The sequence below is a fragment of the Neopelma chrysocephalum genome, unplaced genomic scaffold (genome assembly GCF_003984885.1).
Source record: "Neopelma chrysocephalum unplaced genomic scaffold, ASM398488v2 Primary Assembly neopelma1_96606, whole genome shotgun sequence".
Classification (NCBI taxonomy): domain Eukaryota; kingdom Metazoa; phylum Chordata; class Aves; order Passeriformes; family Pipridae; genus Neopelma; species Neopelma chrysocephalum.
Genome location: NW_020925251.1, coordinates 474981 through 501946, shown reverse-complemented (window position 1 = coordinate 501946; position 26966 = coordinate 474981). Strand labels below are relative to the sequence as shown.

Below are 26966 nucleotides of genomic sequence, written 5' to 3'. Positions count from 1 at the left end.
CTGGTTTAAAGGTAAACCGACAGGGGAAATGAACCCAACTCAAAAGAGATTATAAGTCAGAATAACAATTTAATAAAATTAATACAATAAATACAATTACACAGACAAACAATTGGTTTTAACCTAGAAAACCCAGATGTATAACCCAGCACCCTGGGGCATGAACGGAGTGGTGTTCATCGGGCCTCCCTCCCTGTGCTGAGCCCCACGTGGTCCCCCTGAGTCCAAAGTAAAAGGAGAGGGAAAAACCTGTTGGTGAGAGTGTTGGTTGCAGTCCGGTCGAGGGTGGTGATCGCAGTCCGGTCGAGAGTGCTGTTGCAGTCTGGTCAAGAGTGGTGATCGCTGTCTGGTTGAAAGTGGTAGTCGCAGCCCGGTCGAGAGTGGTGGTTGCAGTCTGGTTGAGAGTGGTGATTGCAGTCCAGTCGAGGTTCCAGTCCTTCTCTGGATGTCACAAGTGGTATCAGAAGTCCCAAGACCCCAATATTATATATCCTCAGGTTCAGACAGGAATGCCCAGTACCCCCCTCAGGGTGGGGAGTTCCACAATGGGTGTGAGGACAGGAGCATCCTCCTATCTCACAGGCCTCTTAACACCCAGCTTATAGCCTGAGGGGTCAGGCGTGCTCTGGGCAGCTGCTGCAAGTGGTCTATTGTCAACAGTTTCTGGGAAATGGCATGGAGGGTGTAGAATACACAGTTTTGGGTTACACCCACACAGTGATGGCTGGTCTGAGCTGTTCTAACTAGGGCAACCATGTGTCAGGGAACTCTTATGCTTTTATTGTACAGTTGCCATAACTCCGGCAACCAGCCCACTATTTAGCCCCCAAAGGTGTTGACTAACAAGCCCTTAAATTCTTACAATACACTTTCACAAGAGTGCCAAAAGGTGGAAAGTACTGAACTGTTTTTTTGGAGGGAACTTTGGGTACAGAATTATTGTTTAGTTGTTTTTGTGTTCTTTTGTTGTTCTGCCAATACACATATATCCTTTAATAAAGGGCTGTTATTTTTTCTTTCTCCATACTTCCTCAATTGGAACCTCTTAATTTCGGATTTACAATTGCTTCCTCATAACTCACCCTCCTTAGCAAAACACTTCGGTCTCATTAAACTGAGACAATGACACATTCCCTTTACAGTGCTCCCGTGTGGTCAGTTCACAAGCCAAATGGCAACTGGAGATTAACTGTGGACTACCAACGCCTTAATGCAAACACAGGGCCTCTTACTGCGGCAGTCCCAAATACTGCTGAACTAATAGCTACCATACAAGTCCACCAAATCATGGCCACTATTGATGTCAAAGACATGTTTTTTATGGTTCCACTCCCAAATCTTCGTTCGCGAAGCCTAGCCATGATGCAAGACCAAGATCAGAAGTGTTTTGCTTTTATGTGGGAAGGCCAGCAGTACACTTTTACTCGCCTCCCACAAGGATTTAAACATTCACCCACTCTAGCACATCACGCACTGGCACAAGAATTGTCACTCATTCCTCCTGCACCAAGAGTAAAAGTATACCAATACAGTGATGACATTTTGGTAGCAGGAGATGAAATTGCACCTGTACAGTCAACCCAAACAGACCTTATTAAACATCTAGAGTCCCTGGACTTAAAATCCCTCCTGAAAAAGTACAAGCCCCTTCACAAGAAGTAAAATTCCTGGGAATATGGTGGAGGGGAGGAATGGTCTGTATTCCCCTGGACACCCTCACTTCCCTAGACCAAATTAAAATGCCTGAGAATAAGAAAGATCTGCAGCATACTTTAGGCTTGCTGTTTTTTTGGAGGAAACACATCCCCAACTTCAATAATTGCAAGACCCTTATATGATTTTTTGCAAAAAAAGGGCAAGGTGGGATTGGACCCCTCTCCATGATGCGGCCCTACAACTCCTAATTTTTGAGACCAACACACACTGATTACTAGGCCCTATACACCCTACTGTGTTGCAGGATTCAAATTGTGAACAATTTCCATTGCATTTCTGTAGGCCTTGCTTGACATGACTAGAAGCTGTAAGCTGTAATGTTTATGCTTATAGACTGTGTGAAAATATGCAATGTTTATACTTGTCAGCTGTGTGTCTAATTATAAGGTTTGAGAACATAGTATGTTTAGAGCAAGAAAGCCTTGAGAAACTAGAGATAAGGGTGCACCTGCAAATTTCAGAAAGTTCCTAATTATGAAGGCCTCTACATGCCAAGTATGACTTCAGATCGCATGGACAGAACATCAGGTCCAATGAACTGGAGACATGAGGCGCGTGTACAGACTGAGCTATCCAATCACCTTGTTGTAAGCATGTGCCCAAAACAAACTAAACTGTATAAAAGTTGACTTAATTAAATAATAAATTAAACATATGGCTGACCACATTGGCCTGTATGCCTTATGTTTATGCCCCTCCATCAATACTACTGATCCCGTACAAATTGAGTGGGGATTTGCCAGTTCGGGACTGTCCATACATTTATGGTAGCGAGGACCCGATGGTCCTATTCGACCCATTGGATTTTATTCTCAAAGTTTTAAAGATGCAGAAAAACAGTACTCCACTTGGGAAAAAGGGTTTGTTCATGGTCAGCCTTGCCCTTCAGGAAGCAGAAAGAACTGTCTGCCAACAATCCCTAATTTTAAGAGGACCTTTTAAAGTCATCAAACCAATTTTGTTGGGAACTCCACCCCCTGACGGGGTGGCCCAATGAGCTTCTGTTTGAAAATGGTGCACCCAAATTGGACATTATTGTACCATCTTTCAAGTAACCCAAGGAGCTCCCAAAAACCTTCCCTTACAAGAAGAGGTAACCCTGAACAACACAACTGACTCTCCACCTTCTGTGATTCAAGTTGCTCCCCCATATTCAGAACAATTGCAGAATGCGTGGTTTACTGATGCATCAGCAAAGTGGGAGGATAAAGTTTGGAAATAACATGATGTAGCTTTGCAAGTAAATACAGGATACAGGATAATAACGGAAGGAGAAGGTAGTGCACAAGTAGGAGAATTGGTAGCAGTTTGGAGTGCATTTAACCATGAATCTGAAACTTCTGACCCCATATATATTTATACTGATTCTTTTGCCGTGTTCAAGAGGTGCACCGAGTGGCTCCCCTTCTGGGATAAAAATGACTGGGAAGTAAATAGAGTCCCTGTTTGGCAAAAAGAAAAAGGGCAGGAAATTCTTACTATAGAAAGAAAAGGGAATTTTCTAGTTGGATGGGTAGGCTACCACCAGGAAGATGGAACCCCAACTAGCCATTGGAATAACAAAGCAGATGAACTGGTCAGACTAGCCCCACTAGATGTAAAAACTCCAGCAGAAAACTGGGACCGATTATTAAAGTGGTTGCACTCAAAACGACAGCATACAGGGGCACAAGATCTATAGAAAGAAGTAGAAAGTAGAGGATGGCCACCAACTTGTGAGATGTGTCATACCTGTATATCTGCATGTGAACAGTGTCGAGTCCGACTAGAGCGTCTTTCCCTAGAATAACCTCCCTTGCACAGGAAGGAACTATGGGACACAAGGCAGGTGGACTATATTGGACCTTTTTGGAAATCCAAGGGAAAGCAATATACGTTGGTAGGAGGGAAGGTTAGATCAGGACTGGTACAAGCAGAGGCTTTCCCTCGAGCAACTGGGATGAACACAGTGGAAGCTCTTAAAATATGGTTCAGTTTCTTCCCAAAATCTGTGTCAATTCAATCAGACAATGGGTCACATTCCCCAGCTACTATAGTCCAAGACTGGGCCAAAGAAGGAGTTCAGTGGGTATTCCACACACCCTATTATCTGCAAGCTAATGGCATAGTTGAGAGAACAAATGGGCTACTTAAGCGATTTTTAAAGCCCCAAAATTAAAATTGGATTGGAGAATTATGGGGTGTAAAAATGGTAAATGACCGATGAGGAGTAAATAGATGTCCTAGACTCACGACCTTTTATGCACAGCCTCCCTCTTTAACATCAGCAATATCAAAACCTGAAAATAATCAAGACCCTTCCCATTTCCTGGGACAGCCCATATTAGTGGAACTGCCTACTGTAGGAGCTGTACCCATGGTACTCACTGCTCCCTTAAATATGTACACTTGGAGAGCAAAAGACACTTATGACAAAGAACATAAAATAAGTGCTTGGTGAATTACCCCTTCATTTTCATGTCAGTCCTAGAAGGGGCTGAGCAGATCTTTTCTTTTACAGGTAACTGTTTAACATGGAAAATACCTGGAGCTGTGAATGGAAGACCTCTGTTTTGGACTATGGCTCACTGTTCTATTATTAATCTAATATTAAGTCTGTTGGTAACTGTAGTTATAATATGTTGGTTATGCTTATATGGTTATTTGCATTGTGCATGTGCTCAGCAGAGCAGACCGCTGGAGCTGAGATATATCGGAAGCTCTCCTGGGAACTAATCAAAGGGTTTGTCAAAATATGGAACCATACCAATCAAGTTATATGTGTTGCTTTACTGGAATCTATTCTTTATCTTCAATATGACCAATGCAACCTCTCCAATGTACCTACCCACATATTGGGCAAGTAAAAAGAAGGGAGTCTGGATAGACTGGGAAGGTATTCCTATGGTGTGCATGTAGCTTACCAAACTTACAATGCTCCTCCTGACGCACCTTATGATTGGACGTTAGACCACCAGTCCTGTAAAGCCACGCACCCAAAGATAAATGTGACCATTTTATCTCAACTTGAACCCCCTCATCCAGCCATTTGCAACTTCCTAACGCAACAAATTGTTATGGTTTAGCTAAATTTCTTCATACCATCATGGGTAAACTGTCCATAACACTGTGCCTCTACGTATATATTTGTAAATGTGTATATAATTGGAGCAATGCATGTATGTGTAGAGTTTGAAAGTTCAAATCCAATGTAGCACAATGGTATGAAAAAATTTGGAGTGGATAATGTTATGGTTTAGCTAAATTTCTTCATATCATCATGTGGTTTTAAAGAAGCATGGGGGACCCCTCCTTCTTGAGGGCGGGGAGGGAGGAGGGCTCCTGCAGGGAAAAATGCCATGAGAACTTAAGAGAATCAAGCTGCTAACACGACAGCAGCTTGCTCTTCTTTGTTCCTGGGACTGCAGCTGAGAGGGAGTCACCGGCCACTGCACCCCCTGGAGCTGCCCCGCTACCCAGCTTTTGCAGTTCCCGTACCAGGAAGGAGACTCCTGTTTGTTGTGGCTGTTGGCCAGGGGAGTCCCCTCTGTGGGTAGTGAGCCCTGACACTTCCCTCTACTTGCAGCTGCCATCGCTGACAGCCGCCACGGTCTACTGCTACAGCTCATCCTCCCCCTTGCTGCCCCTGCCATTTCCTGGCGCCTGGAGCCCTGTCACCCTGTGCTTTCCTGTCACCACTCTTGCATCACCTCAGTCTCTGCCCAGAGTCGATGCTCCCACGTGCTTGCCAGTGCAGCCGTGACTGCTACATTGTGATCACCTGACAGCGTCAGGACTGTGTTGTTGTCTCGCAGCACGGAGTTGAAAGATTGGTTTTGGGTGACATTTTTTCTGTTATTGTTTGGTTGTTGTTTTGTTCTGTTTTGTTCTCTGTTTTTAGTAAAATTGTTATTCATTTTCATACTCCACTCAAACGCCTTATAATTTCAAAAAATTTTGTAATATAGGGGAGGAGTTTTTATTCCATCAGAGGTCCCGCCTCCTGGGACACATTGTCTATAAACCAAGACATTAATGTAGTTCCAATTAACTGAAAGAACTTAATGTGGGCATGGTCTGTAGAAGCATTATTTGAACCCAAAGTTACAGACCTAAATTAACCAAACTTCAACCAGAAGACAGTTCTCTATTCGATTGCTCAAAGGTCATAACATGCAAAGAAGGGACAGGAGATCCTCTGGAATAATGGTTTTTGCTCAGTTTGAATAGTAATAAGAGATATGTGTATCATTGGGGATATCCCTCAAAAGGCTGGAGAAATCACAATGAGGACTGTTAACACCACCCGCCTACATCTTGTTAACCAATGTGGAATTCCCATTATTCATTATCCAATACAAGGCACCTCAATAAATACTGAACCAAAAGTCACCATCCTTGATTCTACAGATAAAACTGATTATAAAACTGCAAAGTATATAGTTCATCTTGAAATGGCTTGAGAGTGTTCTAATGGGAAATTTTATTCACATTTATCATTAGAACAACATGCTGGACTAAGGTGTGAAGTTGGAATTCCCTCCCTTTGCCCCAGACGTGTCTTTACTTTCACTAAAGTGTCCAAGGGATGCCAGTGTTCCTTCTTCAGAGTCAACAGAAAGACCAGAATGGCCAATTAAAGGGGTCAGCATTCCAAACCATCTCCTTGTTTCTTGAAAACTTTTTTACCCCCTATGTTACCTTAAAAAGACACCAATTTATATTAAAAGACATTACCTGGCAATTAAATTAGACGTGAATATTTCACTGATTCTCGAGAAGAATTTTTTTTACGAGGTATACCTTTGTACATATATATACATGTGTATTGGCTTGAACACTGTATAGCAAATACAGTACACATAGAATCACGTAATGATAAAATCATTAAGGTTGGAAAAGACCTCCAATATCATCAAGTCCAACCTTTGACAGAGTACCACCATGCCCACTGAACCATATAGCAAAGTGCCATGTCTATTAATTTTTTGAACATTTCCAGGGATGGTAATTCCACCACTTCCTTGGGGAGCCTGTTCTATTGCTTAATCACTCTTTCAGTGAAAATTTTTTCCTAATATCTAATCTAAATCTCCCCTGGAGCAACTTGAGACCATTTCCTCTCAGCCTGGGAGAAGAGACCCCCACCTGGCTACAACGTCCTTTCAGGTAGTTGTAGAGAGTGAGAGGGATCCCTGGTGGCCTAGTGGTTAGCATGCAGGACTCTCACTGCTGCGACCCAGGTTCGATTCCCCGGTCCCCCCGGGCAGATGGAGCTCGTTAGCCCTGTGAGGCCATCCATCTATGAGAAGGTCACTCTAAACAAACCTACGTCCTGAGGACCTCACTGCCATTGTCCAAGCTTGCTTGGCCCCGGCAGATGAACCTTAGGATTAAAGGGTGGGCTCAGTTCAGCGCATGCCGCATCTCACCTAAAAAATCCATTGCGCAGGCTGGAAAGGTAAAAGACCTTTCCCAAAATCTTCGTTCGCGAAGACTGGCCATTAAAGAGAGTGAGAAGGCCTCCCTTGAGTGTCCTTTTCTCCAGGCTAAACAACCCCAGCTCCCTCAGCTGCTCCTCATAAGACTTGTGCTCAAGACCCTTTACCAGCTCTGTTGCCCTTCTCCGGACACGTCAAGAAAGACATGTCTTGTAGTGAGGAGCCCAAAACTGAACACAGGATTTGAGGTGAGGCTTCACCAGTGGGGTACAACCACTGCCCTAGTCCTGCTGGCCACAGAATTGCTGATACAAGCCAGGATGCTATTGGCCTTGGCCAAATGGGCACACTGCTGACTGATATTCAGATAACTGTCAATCAGCACTTCCAGGTTCTTTTCTGTTGAGCAGCTTTCTAGCCACTTGTCTCAGTTTAATGAGACAGAGGTGTTTGCTAAGGAGGATGAGTTATGAGGAAGACCAAGCTCCTCCCTCTAAGCAATTGTAAATCTGAAATTAAGAGGCTCCAGTTGAGGAAATATGGAAAAAGAAAAGATAACAGCCCTTTATTAAAGGATATATGTGTATAGGCAGCACAACAAAAGAACAAAAAACCAAACAATAATCCTGCACCCAAGATTCCTACCAAAAGCAGTTCAGTACTTTCTGCCTTTTGGCACAATTCTAACCACAATGAGCAGGGGGCGCTGTTGGATCACCAAAGGAGTGGAGGCTGTAGTTGCTCCCTAGTGGTTGGCAGGGGGCGCTGTTGGATCTCTGGAGGAGCAGAGCCTGCAGTTGCTCTGTGGTGGTCAGCAGGGGACGCTGTTGGGCCCCAGTGCATGGGAGAAGCTGAATGGAGACCCCCACACACACCGAAAGGGGAAGGAGAAAGTGGAAAGGGAGTTCTTCCTATGGACTCCCGCTGTTGACGGTTGGCTCTGGCTGAGAATACCCCCCCCTTCGTCGATGGGTCCAAGCTGCTGTCAACACAGGAACAGAGGAGGGGAGGGGCAGCCTCTTCCCTCAAAGGTTCCTTCGCAGATGGCCCTGGCTTCTCCGATGAAATCTGAGCCAGGTCTGGGCTGTGGGCAGAACAAGAGGTGCAAGAGAACGGAGGCGGACCGGGGCCAAAGGCAGTCCAATCACCTGGCCGAAAACAGAATGAATTCCCGAGCTCCCCCTCCACACACACTTTCCCTGAGTCAGGGCAAAAGTAACAGAGGATGTCGTTTCCCAAGGAGAAAAAACTTACCTTCCCCCCGGTACGGTGTCAAATGATTTCCTAAATCCAGCTAAACAGCATCCACAGCCTTTTCCTCATCCACTAAGCAGGTCACTGTCGCGACGAGGGAAGAAAGAGGCACTCAATATGAGCAACAGTTAACTTCATTTATTGCACATTGTCTACAGCTTAATATACACTCCATAATTGGTTCATACATATTGCAGAAATTGAGCTCATTATTGGTGCTTGCTTAAATGTTGATTGCACCTCTACTCCCTTCTTTTGTTGGCACAGGTGGCCCCCAATTGCTTTTGTTTTGCTAATCACAACCTCCTGTTTACCAGTCAACTAGCACGTACAAGGATACTGTAACCTTGCCATGGCCTTGCTATCTCAGATTTTCTCACGGGCCTAGACAAGCTGTGTTCTATACTCTAACAGCCCATCCATAGTTTTAGCCATATCCATATGTCCCTGTGCTGCTAACTAATTCTCTACAGGTCACCTTGTCATAGAAAGAGATCAGATTAATCAAGCAGGACCTGCCTTTTATAAAGCCGTACTGACTGGGCCTGATCCTCTGGTTGGCCTGTACATGCCATGTGATGTCTTCAGTCAACCTGGTCTTCTGCCCCACTTGCTTGACTTTCACCACAGTGGAATTGCCTACTCCTGTGCTTCTAAAAGGTGTTTCTTAAAGACTGACCAGCACTCGTGGACTCCTAAGGCCTCAAAAGCAGATTCACAGGGGACTCTACTAAATAGATCACTTAATAGCTTAAGGTTTGCTCTCCTGAAGTGCAGGGTAGTGCAGAGGCCGAGAAGATAAAGGGCTAATGTGTATGTCTCAAACACCGATAGCCAGATAGCCATGGAGCCAACCAAGGATTGTTGGTAAGAACACGCTGTGAGAAACAACAGGATGTGGCTGGAGAAGGGGACTATATGGAGGTAGGGCAGGACTCTTCTGGGACAAAGGTCCTTGTTCTGGCTCCTGGAGATAAGCACAACACAGTACAGCACAAGCGCAGGAATGAGGTTGAGAAGCGACCATGGACTGATGACCAAAGGTCGATCCAGTAAGGGGGGATCAAGACCACCAATGACACCTGAAGCCCTCCAAACCATTTCCAGGAAGGTCTAGAAGAACAAACTCCACATGGTAACTAATTTGCATAGAAAGAGAGAAACTTATCTCCAGGATGGGGAAAACATCTATACAAAGATCCCCCCACTGTATTGGGTCTGGCTGAGCTGGAGTTCATTTCCCCATAGTAGCCCTCACAGTGCTGTGCTTTGCATTGGTAGCTAGAAGGGTGTTGATAACACACCAGGGTTTTAGCTACTGCTGAGCACAGCATCAGCACTGTAACATTCCTTCCTCAATTGAGGGCAAGATCCTGGGAGGGGACACAGCCAGGCCAGCTGACCTAAACTAACCAAAGGGATATTCCATACCATATGATGTCAGCTCAGATATAAAAGCTAAGGCAAGGAGCAGGAAGGCGGGCATTCATTGTCTCCAATGGCTGCCTGCTGAGAAACGGTTACACATGCTAAAGCCCTGCTTCTCAGAAGTGGCCGACCATTGCTGCTGATGGGAAGTAGAGAATTGCAGTGCATTAAGAGACATGGACTCAGTGGGGGAAGAAAACTGAGACATTTATTCAAAGGGTCGCAGCCCTTTTATAGTCAAACACAAATAGAAAACATTCCTTATAAGGCAAAAGTGTGACTGCAGCATCCGATTGGCTGCTAGCTGTTGCCTGGGGAGATGGCAGTTTTTGGACTTACAAACTCATTCCTGTAATGAGTTGCTCTGTTCTCTGCAAAGGTCTGGTTTTTTCCAGGCCCTATTTCCCACAGAGAATAAACGGTGCTATCTTTCGCTTTTGCATGTGCAAGCTTCTGCTTTGCTTTTTACTTTAAATAAACTGCCTTATCCCAACCCATGAGTTACTTTTCCACCTTACTCTCTCCCCTGTCCAGCTGGGAAGTGGAGTGATAGAGTAGCTGGGTGGGCACCTGGTGTCCAGCCAAGGTCAACCCACCACACCCACAAAGCCCTGATGGTGCGCCCCCTGGATCCTTGTTACCTAAAATAATTGTCTGGACAATTTTGAGTATAGAAAGGCAGAAAGCAATTCTTTAATTAAAGTGCGTTAGGTGCACAAAGGTATAATGCATACCCCACAGCATAGGCTTTTACAATTTTATAACACCATCTAATTATAATATTTGGACATGACTTCAGTGGTTACACCCAGCCCAAAACTGTCCGTCCCATCGTGTCTTCCTCAGTCACACCTCCTGAATTTGAGTTGGTGGTCACAAAATGACCACCCCTTCATCCCTGTCCTCCTCTTCGTCCTCATCTCTGTTCTTCTAGGAAGGGCTTCAAGGCTTCTGAGTAGTTTTGACTCGATTATATCAAGCAATGTGCCTGTTATGTCTTTTTCTGAGCACAGTTTTTTCAGATAAAATGTTCTAAAAATCTTTGTCTGTTGGAATCTTTGACAAGAAATATTAAACAACATTTCAGGAATTTAATACAAAGGTGTTAGCTAAAAATGTTATTCTAAAAGTGCTAAAAAAGCTGTACTAAAATCTATATAATATGGGTTTTAAGGCATCACCCCAGTGTTTGTTCGTTCGTTTTCTTTCTTTCTGTGTCAGTGTAATGAGACTGAAGTGTTTTGCTAAGGAGGATGAGTTATGAGAAAAGACCAAACTCCTCCCTCTAAGCAATTGTAAATTTGAAATTAAGAGGCTCCAACTGAGGAAGTATGGAGAAAAAAAAAATAACAGCCCTTTATTAAAGGATATATGTGTATTGGCAGAACAACAAAAAAACACAAAAACAACCAAACAATAATCCTGTACCCAAAAATCCCCTTCAAAAGGAAACAGTTCAGTACTTTCCACCTTTTGGCACAATTCTAACCACGATCGGCAGGGGGTGCTGTTGGATCACTGGAGGAGCAGAGCCTCCAGTTGCTGTGTGGTAGTCAGCAGGGGGCGCTGTTGGGCTGCATGGGGCCACGGTGTGTGGGAGAAGACAAAAATGGAGATCTCCCCCCCCACCAAGAAGGGGAAGGGGAAAAGGGGAAAAAGGGGGCTCTTCCCATGAAACTCACACTGTCTGCGGCTGGCTGTGGCCAGGATTTCCCCCCCTTTTTTCGATGGACACACGCTGCTGCCAACACGGGAGCGGAGGAGGGAAAGAGCAACCTCCTCCCCAAAAGGTTCTTCTGCAGGTGGGTCAAACCTCTCCAATGAAGTCTGAGCAGGTCTGGGCTGGGGGCAGAACAGGGCGCAGGAAAGCGGAGGCAAACTGGGGCCATGAAACAGTCAGGTGACCAGGCCGAAAAACAAAGTGAACTTTGGACCCCTCCAACACACACCTTGCCTGAGGTAGGGCAAAAGTGAAGTGCCTCCCGTTTCCAAGGAGACAAAGAAAAAAACCCAAAAAACTCCTCACGCCTCCCCACAGTCTTTGGAGGGCCATCAACTTGGAATGCAGATCTGCTAGCTAGTTCCTTTATGTGAGTCAACTACCCTAGGCAAACGGCAAACACCTTCCCCCTCCCTTGTTCAACATCTTTCTTTTACAGCGATGCAGGGGAAAAAAATTCCCTGCTTGGTTTTTTAGAACAAGTAAACCTATGACAATTTTTCGTTCTTTCTTTCTTTCTTTCTTTCTTTCTTTCTTTCTTCCTTTCTTTCTTTCTTTCTTTCTTCCTTTCTTTCTTTTTCTTTCTTTCTTTCTTTTTCTTTCTTTCTTTCTTTCTTTCTTTCTTTCTTTCGTGAGAAATGTCTTTTTATTTAGAAAGATTCAATTACCTGTGAAACAAGGGAACTGTAACGGCAAGGAAAGTTTTATTTGCAGCACATACTGGGTCCACCTCACACCGCTCTCCCGAAGAAGAAAGACCCCTTGCGTTTAAATTTCGTGCATTTTATAGTTTTACAAAATCCCACCCTTTCAGATCAGTTTAATATATTCATTTTTGCCTAAAAAGGTTTTTTCTCTGAAAAGGGGGATGTTCCCCTCCTCCCAATTGGCTGCAAGGTATCCCCTGTCAAAATGATGGATCTTCCTTTGTTCTCAGCCCATGGGGAGAGGCCCCTGTGCTCAAAAATGGCCAAACAGTTTTTCATTTTTAGGAGCTTTATATTTGCCTAAAAATTCCCTATCCCGGGCGCAAGGAGCCCTGGCACCAGGCCCAAGCGGGACTGGATACCTTACAACTTTGCATTATGCCTATGGGTTTTCTAAAGATTTGTTTGCAATAAAAACCATATTTTTATTTCTCATACTTTCTTTTTCTTTTTCTTTTTCTTTCTTTCTTTCTCCCTCTCTTTCTTTCTTTCTTGCTTTCTCCCTCTCTAATCTCTCTCTCTCCTCTTTCACCCTACCTCTTATTCAAAATCCACTGACATATGTTTATACTATATGATAAGGGACTAACTTATACCAACTTCTGTCATGTGTGTAATTTACTAATAAAACTATATGTTTTTGCAGACCTCCTGACTTCTGTACCTCATTTTCAATCACGGGCATCTACAAATCTTATATGCTCCCTTCCCCTTCAGGGTAGGACACCACAGGTAGCAACTTGTCATGATTTAGGAATGATATTCCCCAATTAAGTGTTCCCACTGAAACACTTCAAACCATGCACCGCTCACTCACTCCCCCTCCCCCTGCAGCAGGATGGAGAAAGGAATTAGAGGCACAAAAGGTAAAGATTATGGGTTAAGAACAATTTACTAGAAACAGCAATGAAGTAAGAAATTAACAGTAACAACAATATTAATAAGAGTGTACAAGTTAGGTGAATTCTTTCTGGGGTGCCATGTCACCACAGAACTCTCTTTTCAAGGCCCAAGATGGTGTTCTGGGCAGTAGTGTGAGGCACAGGGTATGTCTTAAGCCATCCAGTGGTTGCTTCTATCATCATAAGCATGTAGCTCTTGCCTTGGTGGGTTTGCGGGAGTGTGATGTATTGGATCTCCCAAGCATCCCCTTATTTATATTTCAACCATCGTCCACGATACCACAGGGGCTTTACCTGCTTGGCCTGCTTGATTGCAGTGCATGTTTCGCATTTCTGGATAACCTGGGAGATAGTGTCCATGGTTAGGTTCATCCCTCGATCACGAGCCCATCTGTATGTTGCATGACCTGAGGCATCATGGGCCCACCAAGCCAGAAATAATTCACCTTTATATTGCCAATCCAGATCCACCTGAGACACATTTATCTTGGCAGCTGTAGTGGTTTGAAACAGGTTTTCCCCCTGGAGCTAAGAAAGTGGTAACCCCCAGGGGGTGGTGACACTTGAGATTTGAACCAATCTGCGCTCCTGCAAAATATAAACATACCACAAGTAGCCCGAAAAAGAAAATAGTTGTAGTAGTTGCAGAAGAGGTGGTCATGTTCTGAGGCCACGAGGAGCAGGGGCAGGAGCCCCTTGGGGCTCCGGCCCCTCCCCCCAGCCCCTCGGCTGGGGCTGCAGGGACTTGGAACAGTGTTAAACTGGGCTAAGTACCTGTAGCTAAGAAGTTGGGAGTTTTTTTTCCTTCACCGTGGGCAGCGGCAGGAGAAGCGGCAGAACATCACTGACCGGAGAAAAAGCAGCGGCACAGAGCCAAGAGATAAGAGAAGCAGCAAAACAAACATGCAGCAAAGCAGACAGAAAAACTTCTGCGAGCCGAGAGAGAGAGAAAACAGCAGAGAGAACTAAGTTTTATAGAGAGAAAGGTGGGGTAAGAACTGCACAACTCCCCCAAACTTTTTTTGAGATCCCTCCAAAAATGGAGGGGGTGGACTCCTATTAATTGGAAGTCCTAAATGCAGTGGTCCTGAGAGCTCAACCAGGACGAAATGTGTGAGAGAGGACCTTGGGCCCTCCCTTGCTGCAGCTTCAGAGAAGCTAGCAACCATCTTGAGGCAGAGCACAGAAGCTCTGCAAGGGACTTGAATCCCCTGAAGATACCAGACCGTCACGAAGGCTTCTGCACTTCGTCGACATGACCGTGGTGGAGCAACCTTTGTCTGGGGTAACGCAGCCCACGGAAAGACCCTTCGTTTGCATCGGGGGGCCGAGAGAGGCTTGGAGGCCTCCCTCGTGTGTATTGGCAAAGATCCAACAACTGCTACTTCATGAAAGACACAGAGAACCTGCTGCCCTAGTGGACTGCTGCTCAGAGATTGGAAGGGGTCTTTTTTCTTCTTCCCTCCTGGACTTTTATTTGGAAGGGAGAAGAGATTTGATCCATTGTAAATATTGTATGTCATGGTAGAGGTAGTTGGAATTGTGTATGTAGTGTATTATACTATTTATTTGTTGTACAGTATTGTAATATATATCCCTTTCCCCCCATTTTGAGTCTCGTGTGGTGTCTGGAAAACCCATCTCACACTGGGTTGAGATGTGGGAGAGGGGCTAAGAATCAGGAATTGGATTTTGGGACTTCAAACCATGACAGCAACCCAATCCACTGGTCTGTTGTTGCAATGTTCTTCAGTAGCCTGACTCTTGGGTATGGGTGTATCTACGTGATGGACTTTTACAGCCAACTTCTCTACCTGGGCAGCAATGTCTTGCCACAATTCAGTAGCCCAGATGGGTTTACCTCTGTGCTGCCAATTGGTCTTTTTCCATAGGTCTAGCCACCTCTACAGAGCATTTGCTACCATCCAGGAGTCAGTGTAGAGGGAGAGTGGTGGTTTGAGACCCTCAAAAATCCAATTTCCAAGTTCAAGCCCCCCTCCCACAATTTGTCCCAGCGTGAGAGGGTTTTCAGACAAAACACAACTACTTGAATCCGAAAAATCAGTCCGAAAAACTGCTCAGAGACTTTTTTATCTTTAAACAGCAAGGTATTTGTTTATTCAACGTTGGGAGCAAGCCAGCTCGCGCTGGACAAACTTGTTCGACTTGCAAGTGCAAAGCTAAGCCATTTTATACACTTTAGATGCATGGTTACATCATTTATTATACATATTAATAAGTAGCCTGGTCTCTGGGCGGAGTCTTTCCAGACATGCGCAGTCTTCTACTGTGGGGGTCTTCTGCTCAAGCCTTCATCCCTCTGCTGGTCGCCATGGACATCTTCCTCAATTTGACCTCTTCAATTAGGTGACCTGAATTCTTCAAGCTTGCAAAATCCTGGCTCTGGGCCTTCTAGATCTTATTCAAACGTCTAGTTTACCTAATTTATTACTGTGTGTGTACTACTCCTATTCTTTCTATAATAAGGCCTTTGGTCCAGTGAGCAGAACAGAACATGATATTAACCAGTGCTCCTAAAATGTTCTTCTAGCAAAACAGGTATTGCGGTTTCTTAGCAGGCCAAGATATCTCAGTTAACTCTTTTAGGCCTGGCTCCTGTTTCATACTCAGCATTGGGGGAAGGGGAAAATACTTACAAGGTTTATTTACATACATATATATATTGGTAACAACTTAACTATCTTTTTATGATGAAATAATATATTTACATTAGATTAAATTTCTCTTTTTCTTCAACAAGAGTCCAAGAATAAAAGAGAAAAGTCCTTTTGCCACTTTTCAGGTCACGGTTCCTTCATTTCAGTTTCTGTGGTATTAGTTAGTGTCTTTCATTTTTAAGGCAGCAGATTTGAGTATTGTAGTCAGAATTTTTCTGTTTTTACTTTGTGAAAATCCCAATCCCTCAAACCTGAGCCTTCGGGGGACTTCCTTGGAGATCTTCATTCCTCCTGAGTTAGAACATTTAGGGCAGCTCTCAGTTCAGTCTTTGCCCCAAGCGTCCTACCAGAGCTCCTTTGCTCTGTCTCAAACTGCCAGCATGGCAGCAGCAGCGGGGGGGCAAGGCCACCTCCTCTGCATTCCGTCCTGGTCTAGCTTTCAGGACATTTCCGAACTCTCAGCTCTTCTCTCTCTCTCAAACTGCTGCTGCATTTCGGGACTCCCTAAGAGTTTGGAAGTCCACCCCTCCTCTCTAGGAGGTCTCAGGGTTTTGGGAAAGTAATTTAGCCTTACCCCCAAAACCAGTCCCTGCTGAATTTTCTCTGCTCTGTTGCCATCTCCCCCTCCTGCAGGACACCTCTGCGTCTCTCTCAGCCAGCTATGTGCCATCTCTGCTGCTTGTTATCTCTTTTGGCTTTCGGCCACAGTTCTCTGTTCAGTGCTGCTCTGCCGCTGCTTTCAGTGTCTTCTGCTGCTGCTGACAGTGAAGAAACTCCCCCAGCCCTTGACTACAGGACCCAGTCCAGTTTTAACACTACACCGGGTCTCCCGTAGTCTCGGCTGGGGGCTGGGGGCCTTGGCCCCCAGCAGGGCTTGCTGGCCCCTCTTTCCTCATGGATCAGATCATGGCTGCCTCTCTTCTAACTATGTCATCCTCCTTCTTTTCCGGTCTGTTGCAATATGTTGATTTCAAAGGAGCAAAATGTAGCTTTTTATTGGGCCATACACCTAGAAACACCACCCCCTTGGGGTTACCACTTTTTAACTCTAGGGGAAAACACTTTTTACCCTAGGACACTCTCATTCAATCTAAATAACCTTCAACATCTAAAGCCAGCTGGACGGCTTTCAACTCTGCAACCTGACTTGATCCACCTTGTCCCTCAATAGCTTCTGTAACTCACGGCACAGGACTCCATATGGCAGCTTTCCTTTTTCGATGTATCCCTACAATAAGGCAGGAACCGTCAGTGAAGGGAGCATTTTGCTTTTCATTTTCTTGTAGCTGATTGTATGGTGGGGCCTCCTCAGCACATGTCACCTTCTCCTCCTCTGATGATGATGATAGTCTGAAATTTTCGCTTTTGGACCAGTTGGTGTTAACTTCCAAGATCCCTGGGTGATTGGGGTTTCCTATTCAAGCTTGCTGTGTGATCAGCACGATCCACTTACTCCATGTAGCATCAGTGGCATGATGTGTGGAAGGGACTTTCCCTTTGAACATCCAGCCCAGCACTGGCAGTCAGGGTGCCAGGAGGAGTTGTGCTTCATGTCAACCACTTTTGAAGCAGCTCGAATCCCTTCATAAGCTGCCAGGATCTCTTTTTCAGTTGGGGTGTAAGGAACCTTGTATCCCCAACTCCAGAAGCCCAGGGGTCATCCTCGAGTCTTCCTGAGTACTTTTTTCCAGAGGCTCCAGGAAGGACCATTCTCCCCCAATGCAGTGTAGAGCACATTTTTTACATCTTGTCCTGTCCTGACTGGCCCAAGGGTTACTGCATGAACAGCCTCCTGTTGAATTTGTTCAAAAACTTCTTGTTGTTGAGGACCCCACTTGAAATCGTTCTTCTTCTGGGTCACTTGATAGAGAGGGCTTACAATCTGACAGTAATCTGAAATATGCATCCTCCAAAAACCCACAGTGCCTAGAAAAGCTTATGTTTCCTTTGTGCTGGTAGGTGGGGACATAGCTGCTATTTTGCTGACCACATCCACTGGAATCGGATGACAGCCATTTTACTCCTAAAAACTGAATTTCCTGGGCAGACCACTTGACCTTACTTTGTTTTATGGCAAAACTGGCCTTCAGGAGGATTTGGATTATCTTTTCCCCTTTCTCAAAAACTTCCTCTGCTGTGTTGCCCCACATGATGATGTCATCAATGTATGGCAAGCGTTCTGGAGCCTCACCTTTTCCAGTGCAGTCTGAATCAGTCCATGGTAAATAGTGGGGCTGTTGGTTCCAGGTATACCAGACACCCCTCCAGGTGAAAGCAAACTGTGGCCTGCACTCTGCTGGAGTGGAATGGAGAAAAATGCATTAGAAATGTCGATGGTGGCATATGATTTTGCTGCCTTGGCCTCCAGTTCATATGGAAGATCCAGCATGCCAGGCACAGCGGCACTCAGTGGTGGTGTGACTTCGTTCAGGCCACGATAGCCCACTGTCAGTCTCCACTCTCCATTGGACTTAGGCACTGGCCATGTAGGACTATTAAAGGATGAGTGAGTCTTGCTGACCACTCCCTTGCTCTCCAGTTCACAAATCATCTCATGGATGGAGATCGTGGAGTCTCTGTTAGTGCAGGATTGCCAACAGTGCACTATTGTGGTGGTGATTGGTACCCATTGTTCTTCAACCCTCAGCAGTCCCACAGTAGAAGGGTCCTCTGAGAGACCAGGCAATGTATTCAGTGGTATAATTTCCTCTGTCTCCACAGCAGCTATCCCAAAAGCTCAATGATGCCCTTTTGGGTCCTTGAAATACCCTCTCCTGAGGTAATCTATGCCAAGGATACACGGGACCTCCGAGCCAGTCACAATGGGGTGTTTTTGCCATTTGTTCCCAGTCAAGCTCACTTCAGCTTCCAGTACAGTCAGCTGTTGGGATCTCCCTGTCATCCCAGAAATAGAGATGGATTCTGCCCCTACATATCTTGATGACAGCAGGGTACACTGAGCACTGGTGTCAATTAAAACCTTATACTCCTGTGGGTCTGATGAGCCAGGTCATCAGATCCACACAGTCCAATAGATCCGATTATCCCTTTTCTCCACCTGGCTGGAGGCGGGACCCCTCTAATTCTGGTCATAGTATTTGTTGCTCACTTCTTGTAAATATGAACTGGAGGTCCCTTCAAGAGGATCAGAAGTAACATTAGCCCTTCTATTCTGTCTGAGGACTTGTCCACTGGAAATTGGAGTGGCATTTATCCTTGAAGAATTTCCTACAGTGGAAATGCTGCTAGGGCAGATGTGGGTTTTCCATCCCACTTCCTCATGTCCTCTCTGTAGTCATGCAGGTAAAATCACAGGTTACATTGTGGTGTGTACCCTCTCTCTCAAGCAGGGGGATGCTTGTTCCTAATAGCAGAGACTCTGGTTCATACTGGCGGAGCATGGGACATTTCCTCTTTAAATTGCTTGAGGTCCTTGGACAGTCTTTCCACAGCTGGGACATGGGTTGGTAGGGAAGAAAAGAGACAGTCTTCATATTGCCAGTCAGGTAGTCACCTGAAGCACTGTTTGTTCTCCGTCTTTCATTGACATCACTGCCAATGAGTTGGCATAAAACCATGGCGCTCTCCATACAAACTTCCACCACATGGATTGTGTACACTGGACCTCATGTGGATCTACAGGGGACTGCTCGTTATTTGAATCCCTATAGATTACCTCCAGCACAGCTCATTCTCTCAGGTACTGGATACCTATCTCCATGGCGTTACACCTGCCTGTGTGCACTACTAGATCATCCTTGAGAAAATACCTTTCCCTCACACTTGACAGGAGTCATCTCCAGAGGCTGAGACTTTTTGTCCTCTTCCCAATCCCCTTGTCAATCCTTGCATCCTGGGACAGGGATCTCAGTTGCTTGTCTTCACTACCATCTAGTTTCATATTGTGGGCTGTGATATCCCAGCATCGGAGCAGCCAGGTCACCCGGGGCTCACCTGACTGGCAGCTGAAATCTTTTTGCATATCTCACAGCTCACCCAGGGATAGGGTTCAGGTGATTATCTCCAGTCCTGCCTCTTCCTCCTGTTCTGAGGGCTCTGCTTCCTCTTCATTCCTTACTAAGCAAACTGATTTTGTCTTGGATTTCTTCTTCTGTATAGGGGTGACTGCTACTGGAACAGGTTGTTCCTTTTGTTCAGCTGCAGTTTGATTGACCATGGTGCCTCTTGGTTTGCTTTCCTCCTCCTCCCCCTGAGAGTGCCATCTAGTATTGAACTGTGTCCAGTAAAGAGTAGCCAGGGCCCAACACACTGCTTTAAGTTGCTCCTCTCTGGAGTTGCTACAGTATTCTCCTTGCAAATATTCTGTCACTTTATCAGGGTCCTGTAGTTGTTCAGGGGTAAATTTCCAAACAATTGGAGCAGACCACTCTGGTCAGATCTGTTGCTATCTCAACTCTTTGTGCCTCATGTTGAGCACCAAATAAGGCTGTCATGGTTTAGGAATGATATTCCTCAATTTAGTGTTCCCACTGAAACTCTCCAAACCATGCACTGCTCACTCACTCCCCCTCCCCCTGAGGTGGGATGGAGAAGAGAATTGGAGGCACAAAAGGTAAAGATCATGGGTTAAGAACAATTTACTGGAAATAGCAATGAAGTAAGAAACAAACAGTAGCAATAGCAATATTAATAACAGAGCGTACAAGAGAGGTGAACGATTTACACACAAGTGCTCACCATGCAGAACCCAGCGTTACCCTGACTGCACAGCCCACCACCAGCCTGAACAGAAGGGCCCATCCCCCTCCACCCCTTGTGTATGGAGTGAGGTGGTATAGAATAATCTCAGGGTCCTGGCTATGCCCCCTCCTGGCTACTGCAAAAATTTAACCTTGCCCTGACAGGACCCAGGACACAACTCTGCTCTCGTTTTTCTTCTTACATTGAAAATTGTAAACTCAAACATTTAATGATTGCTGAGGTCAAGACACCCACCTACCATCACATCCCCCATGAGTCCTCTATTCACAAATAGCGAGTCTAAGAGGGCATCTTTCCTAGTTGACTCACTGAGTACCTGTGACAAGAAGTTATTTCCTACAAATTTCAAGAATTTCCAAGACGTGCTCATCTCAGCAATATGATTTTCCCAGTTGATGTCTGGAAAGTCAAAATCTCCTGTAGGGACCAGGGTTACTGATCCAGAGATTTCTTCTAATTGCCTATAGAAGAACTCCTCAGTGTTTATATCATGACCGGACGATAGATAGATACCCACTACAACATCTGCTTTTGTTTTCCATACCCTTAATCCTCACCCAGAGGTTCTCAACCACAAAATCAGCAGTTCATCAGTCTGGTCACACCTCTCACAAGCTTGCTTGCTATCACTTTCCACCTCTAGGAATATCCCTGCACGCATCTGTTACAATCTGCTTAAATATTGCAGAAAGAACTTTTAGATCCGAATATTCCCTTGAGCAAAATTAAAACTCATACGAGTTATCTGTTGATACCAAAACTGTTTTTATTAATTGCTAAGAGATGCAAAGAGAAAGAGGAAAAAATAAGAAAAGGTTGGAAAATGCTAAGATTACTTTTAGAAGCAGAGAAAAGATTACCACCAAACTACCTTTTCCGTTGAACTGGTCTGGGGGGGGGGAGAGAGAGGAAAGCAGTTTTCTGCCTTTTTTTTTTTCTCTGTCTCTTGCCGCTCTTTGGTGTTATCTCTTTAGCCGCAGGGGGTCTTTCACAGCTTCAGTTCTCTGGAATGCAGCCAGGATGTGGGCTCCGCTGCTCACACCGACCGTGTCCCAGGCTGGGCAGAGGCCTCGGTCCCGCTGTACCTCTCAGAAATATGGTCAGGGTGGCACGGTGAGTCTCAGTCCAGTCCACTTCAAGATGGCAGAGGTCCGGTTTTGGGCAGGCAGCTTACAGTGGCAGGAAAAAAGGTGAGGGCCAGGCGGGGGAGAAACTCTCAGCTGCTATAGCCAAATGTCTTTCCCACTCCTCTTTCCCTACTTTTCCCAAATTTCTCCTCAGCTTTTATAGTGTTCAGAGGAGGTTCTTGTGTGGTTTCTTGGCACGTAGCCCTGTTCAGATGTTTGAAGAGATATAACCATGAACAATAGCAGGATCTTTTGACAGTAAGACTCCAGTGGGAAATTCTGGTGAGAACTTCTGGTGGAAAACTGACACAGAAGTTTTGGTTGGAAGTTTTTGACAGGCAGAAACAATGGCGAAACATAATTTTTGGCATTTGTATGTTATCTGTCTGTTACAGCATCCCACAGCTGGAAACCTGTTTGGTCACATGCTTGAAGAGCAGCTCTTTCTAACTGCATTGGTCCTACCAGGCACAAGAAGCAGAGGACAGTGTTTTTTGTCAAGTGGTCACCATGTTGCCCACTACTGTGCACATACCTCCTGGGAAATACATATATTCATCTGTTGCAATCAACTGAGTAGCTTATTGTTTTTGCCTGTTTAAATCTCCTGCACTGCTGGATGCAGGCTCTACCCCTTGTTGTCTCTTCCAATCAGCGGGTCCAGGGTCAGTTGCTGGGGTAAGCCCCCTGTTCAGACAAGCCTTTTCTTGTCCACGTGCGTCCTGCAACTGCTTGCTGCTGCTGCTGCTGCTCCTCACACTAGTCCTGTTTCTCTTGCAATCAGTTTTGTTTGCATCTTTGTTCTTTTAGGTTTTGATCTGGCAAATAGCTTAAACATCTGCTTAAGTTGCAAGACACTTAAAGTTCACGTTGCCATCCAGTTAACCTTGAGATAAATATCTTTGTGTTCAGGATGTCTTTTGTTAAAAATTTAAAATGAGGTATGAGCCTCAGTCATGAGTTGCTGAACTGGAGTCTGACAGTGTGGGTGGAAACTGCATTATGAACGAAGAGATGACAGCCTGCACATAGGAAAGGTTAGTACATTTAGTGCAGACTGGGGACCTTATAGCCAGAGCAAAATATATGACACAATCACAAAGTAGTTTTTGCACAGTATGAAAGGAAAAGCTGGCTTCTGTTTTCATTGCTGATTCCTGCACAGGGCAGATTTGTTTTATACTGCTGTTGTGGTCATATTTTTAAACTCATGTTACATCAAGAGATCTTTAAATGGTTTCTTTGGATCAATACTGAAAACATAGTTTTGGGTTGATAAAAAGCACCTGTGTGGTAAAGAGGGAGTGCTTCAAATACTAAGTAGTCCAGATGCATTGATCTGAGGTGGCTGCTTTGCTTTTAGTTATAGTGGATATGCATGGCTCCCTGTGCTGTTCAGCTTCAGTGGGAGCAGTTTGATGAATGAAATTGCTTTTTTTGTTTGCACCTCCACCCATCATGTATTATTTCTTTTAGTGCATTGCCACTATGCAGCTATAGTAATTTTAAATTGAAGGCTTCAGATATCCTTAACAGTTGTTTTCTATCATCACATTTTACATTTCATGCTTCTGGACTTCTCTGCCAGAAGTCTGTCAAAAATTCATGTAGTCAATTAAAAAGTAAGAAGAAAACATAGGCCCACTGTGATCTCATCTCATCTCATTCTCCTGACAACTTGAGTCCAGTTTCCTGCTCTGACCAGCTTCCATTTGGGGTGTTACAGGTGGATTTCTCCTGCTCTTATGTGTATCTAAGGAGTAGTTCAGGCAAATCAGCACAGAAGCTGCTCATGACCTTTCTACTTTCACTGCTGCCAAATGGGCCTTTGGGGTGAAGCAGTAGAGAGGCATCTCATTGCCCTTAAGCATCTGGCCAATCATTTGCTGATGTAATCTCTTTCCCCTTGAGAGGTCTTTGAAAGATGATGTTGCTATTACCCAACTCTTAAATGGCCCCCTTTTGCCACATCCTATTTATGTCCTCAAGGGCATCCTTGTGAGAGCAAATGTCATTGACATAATTGAGTGGAATAGGATTGGCCACTGCAGCAACTATTTTCCTTTCTGTCTCCTCCTTTCCCCTTCTCATATTACCTGGAATCCTGTGAGCACACCAACTTGTTATTCCCTTTACACTCTGGGCTCACTGCATGTAACAGGACGTGTCTACCTTCAGCTTCAAGGTCAGTTTAACTAACTATTGCTTATCTTATTTGAGGTAACTCAAACGGTGGCATTTCAAATATAAGGCTTAGTAAAAATTAATTGAAAGTACCACAGGATGTGATGTAACTTGGTTATAATTTACTGATTTGCATAACTACTTAGTGCAGGAAAATGTGTCAGCCCACTGTGAAGCTCCTTCAAATGTCAACCCTTAAGTAACAGTTTAAATAAGGGGAAACATAAGTTCCTTTGCAGAGGTTCAGAGAAACCATCTTTAATTTGGGAAGTTATTTGAGAGTTAGAGTTTGTAACTCTCTGCACTGTGGAGATTAGGTTTTCATATTGTAAAATAGTGGTTGACTGATTCAAAAAGGCAAGCATTCCCAGGACCTTTGACTGGCTTCAGCAAGAGAACTTGGGGTTCTAAATCTCACCAGGTCAAATTTAATGGAATAGATCTTTATCTGGTAGAAATCAAAAAGTGTTGTGACTAAAGAGCAGTTGTTTGACCTATTAAGAGTCTCAGTCTTTTCTGTATCTCTTCCTTTCATAGCAAGGAATTTGGCATTTTCTGGTTTATTTTTTTTAAAAAGAGGCTTAGATTTTTATACCGGTTCACTGACCTCTGGAATTACGAGGAGAAAAGAAACTGAATTTTAGTTTATTTTTCCTAGAGACATTCCATGCTATGATTAAGACATAATTAGAATTATGTCTGCACTAACATTATTTCTGCACTCTGGAGATTTTTATATTAAACAGAGATCAGTCAGAAAGGTTCAGGTCTTGCTCAGGCTGAGCTGAGAAACTGGAAAAAAACCCCACCAATTAATTGAGATTTAATGTTTTAATTTAGATCTTATCCTCTGACCTTGTAGAGTGATATAGCAAACCAAAAGCAATGTAAACTGTCTTTTAGGCATCTAAAAATGGTATATCAGGCATGTAGTTACTTATGACATTTCTTGCAGATGTTTCTAAGGTGCCCACAACTGCTGTAGAAGAGCAGAGAAAAATTTTCACTGGCTTCTGTGGGTTCTAGATCAAGCTAAGGATGACTCAAAGGAATTATTTCTCCAATATAAAAGACCAGTATCTTTTGTAACCCATTTCTCCACTACATGGAAAGTTCTGCTCAGTACAGTATCACCATTAGACAGCTTAACAGTTTAAAATTTGCATATATGTTATTGGCATTTATGTGTCTGTGTGAACTTTAGCTATGACTCTGCTATTCCTCTAAAATGTCACTCAGGATCACATGGTGTGGCATTTAATATACCCATGACATGATTCAAATATTTAAACTAGTTCTATTTCTAGAAATGTCACTGATCAGTCTGTAACCCTTGTACCTTCTTTCCATCCTTGGCTGAAAGAACATGTGCTGTCTAGTGTAAAATAAAGGATAATCGACATTTATGTTCAACTACATGACTATCCACCTAAGAAAACAGAGCTGACAACTTTCTCTTTAAAATAAGTTCAAGAAAGTAAAGGATTAATTGCAAAAGAGTTTGTTTATATTAAAAGTAGTAGCAAAGACTGCAAGTTCCTTAAAGGGTAAAGAAGTGGTTTGTGCATTTATGATGATTCAGTCTCTGAAATAGATGGAATGGTTTCACCTATGTGCAGATCACAGGATCACTGTGTGCAGTATGATACCGCTGAAATAGTCTGAACAAGGTTGTAGCCATGAATCAAATGTCCAGAAGAAATCTATGCAACCTTTGGTCAGAATAGCAAGGGGAGTTTTGGTGCAATAGAATTTCCGTAAGTTATTAATTAAAAAAGGTATCTTTTTAGTGTTGGTGAGGGACCTGATCTATAAAAAATGGATTTCTTTTGAAGCCTACATTGGCCTTTAACAAAGACTGTAATCTAGATGTATTGTGAAGAGGGACAACTGGTTTAATGCCATAAAAGAGGCATTATCTTTTTTTTTCATCCTGTGATTCAGACTGTGGCTACTAACAGCAGCTCCACCTTAAATGATATTTGGAATCCTTTGGGTTGTTTATCAGCCAGCATCAAAATTTATGCAGTGACTTTTATTGAATCTCGGGGCTGGGTTTTGCCTCTGCATTCTATGTATGGTAGGTTTTGTATATATAAATGGAATTTTAAATCATAATACACTTCTGTCAGAACACTAATGTTTTAAAGACTGATTACAGGTAGCTGAGCAAATCCTGGGGAGAGAAAAAAGATAGGCTATGACCTCCAAGATTGTTTTTGCTGATTCACTGGAAGTCAGATTACTGAATATTGTTCTAGAAAAGGCAATTACAATTTGGCTCTGAATTTACTTACCCTTTATAGTGCTGATGTGGTGAGAGATCGGGAATAATTGTGTTCAGCTATGAAGAAAACTTGTGTTTTGCAGACACTTAATGCTATATGTTGTATTGAATCCAAAAAATCCGGTATAAGGAACTGCTCAGAGGCTTTGCATCTTTTGAGCAGCAAAGGTATTTATTGCACAATGTTGGGAGCAAGCGTGGTTCGCACCACAGAAAACTTGCTCAAAGGTTTCACACAAAATCAGGGTTTTTATACAATTTTCATATATGATTAAATGCATATTCATATGATTACAACATCTATCTATACATATTAATAACAGGGGGAGTATAGGCAGAGCTCAGGCGGAGCTTAGGGTGGTGCTTCTCTTGGCCCTTATTTTCGGGGGTACATCTGCTCTTCATCCCAGGAGTCTGGGGTCTTTTCTCATCTTCATCAGTCTGACCTCTTTATCTTTTCGTTGTTCTTGACCCACTCACTGAAGCTTGGAGAAAGCCTTGGCTCCAGGCCTATTTCTCCTATTCAAATGTCTACCTTATCTTACCTTATCCTAATTTATTACCTCTAGGCCTATTGTATACTGCTTCTAGCATTCTTCTAAGTTTTGGTCCAGTGGGCAGAACAGAACGAGCCTTAGTAGCACAGGCCGATTAGATGTTGGGGGGCCTTCTTAGCAGACCCAGATATCTGAGTTAACTCTTTTGGGCCTAGCTTCTCATTTCAGTATGGCTTAGTGACTTACTTTAAGTCAATGTAGCATTTATTCCCCTCACAATTAATCACTTCACACATGAAGTGGCCACTCCCTGTTATAACGATC

General features: G+C 44.1%; 2 long non-coding RNA genes across 2 annotated transcripts; one reads left to right on the top strand and one right to left on the bottom strand.

The window, feature by feature from the left end:
- Window positions 1-210: 210 nt before the first annotated feature.
- On the top strand, window positions 211-596 carry LOC113981514. Its single transcript, XR_003538446.1, has 3 exons — window positions 211-267; window positions 364-386; window positions 428-596. It is a non-coding gene; the product is annotated as an uncharacterized LOC113981514 (long non-coding RNA).
- Window positions 597-602: 6 nt separating this feature from the next.
- LOC113981512 lies at window positions 603-26605 on the bottom strand. Its single transcript, XR_003538445.1, has 3 exons — window positions 26592-26605; window positions 23811-23813; window positions 603-769 (listed from the first exon to the last, which is right to left on the bottom strand). It is a non-coding gene; the product is annotated as an uncharacterized LOC113981512 (long non-coding RNA).
- Between the last annotated feature and the right edge of the window lie 361 nt (window positions 26606-26966).